We start from the raw sequence: 472 nt of genomic DNA, 5'->3' as shown, positions 1-472 counted from the left end.
TGTGTGTGTCTGCTGTGTGTGTGTCTGCTGTGTCTGTGTGTGTGTCTACTGTGTCTGTGTGTGTGTCTGCTCTGTGTGTGTGTGTCTGCTCTGTGTGTGTGTCTGCTGTCTGTGCGTGTGTCAGTCCAGGAGCTGGGCCGCAGGGTCTGGGCGCCGTCCCGGGCTTCTGTGCTCACGGCTGGCTTCTCTCCCGCCTGTCCCAGCCCCGCTGCCCTCTCCTTGGGAGTCTCGGGGACCTTCCTGCCCGGGCTGGCTGTGACCCGCGGGCCTCGGACGCGGCCTCCGCCCGGGCTGGCTGTGACCCGCGGGCCTCGGACGCGGCCTTCATCCGGGTAGCGGGGTGAGGGGCCCGCGTCCCTCAGCGCACGCAGGCCTGCGGCTGCTTACCTTCCACAGTCACAGCCCGCCTCTCACGAGCGGCCTCACGGCCCCTAACACCGCGGTGTCACCGCGGGGCCGGCGGCGCACGGCG

Source organism: Dipodomys ordii, unplaced genomic scaffold, assembly GCF_000151885.1.
Source record: "Dipodomys ordii isolate 6190 unplaced genomic scaffold, Dord_2.0 Scaffold81, whole genome shotgun sequence".
In the NCBI taxonomy this organism is placed as follows: domain Eukaryota; kingdom Metazoa; phylum Chordata; class Mammalia; order Rodentia; family Heteromyidae; genus Dipodomys; species Dipodomys ordii.
The sequence above is the reverse complement of the archived record's forward strand: the minus strand, read 5'-3'. Positions refer to the sequence as shown.